This window comes from Egretta garzetta, unplaced genomic scaffold, assembly GCF_000687185.1.
Source record: "Egretta garzetta isolate BGI_Z169 unplaced genomic scaffold, ASM68718v1 scaffold27, whole genome shotgun sequence".
Taxonomy (NCBI): Eukaryota; Metazoa; Chordata; class Aves; order Pelecaniformes; family Ardeidae; genus Egretta; species Egretta garzetta.
In genome coordinates this window covers 2,064,982-2,065,539 of record NW_009260400.1, presented here as the reverse complement: position 1 = coordinate 2,065,539, position 558 = coordinate 2,064,982, and positions in this window count along the sequence as shown.

Genomic DNA, 558 nt, shown 5'->3' with positions numbered 1-558 from the left:
ACTGAAGAGTCCGAAGAGGCGGCCGGGATCTCGGCTGGCAGAGACGCCGTGCCCGAGGAGGGGGCCACCAGCTCTGGTGGCTCCTGAAGGCCACCCTTCCTTTTCTCTTGCCCTTCATCCGCCTCTGCGGGAAGGGGCCCCTCTGCTCCATGGGGAACCCACCCTTCCCTGGCTGGGAAGGGGCTGCAGGGGATCAAAGCCAACCCCAAACACTCACAGGGCAGGGGGGAGCCAGGGGCGCAGCCTGGCCCCGCAGGGAGCCTCGTGTGCGCTAATTGTGCGCTAATTGGCTTCGTTCAGAGCATCTGCACTAATTGGCTTCATTAAGAGCAACCAGCGAGGGCATAAACCCTCCCTTCTGGTGGGACTGGGGATGGGATCAACCAGCCCCAGAGGACCCGGTGGGCAAGCACCCACCTGGGGACAGCCCGAGGAGCTTGGGTTTTAGGACACGGGGCTGGCAGGGGGGGAGGTTGGTCGAGTAAGGCCGCGAGCTCAATTATCCTGATTAATTACCGGCAGCGAGAGCCAGGGAGCGCAGCACCAAGACACGGCACC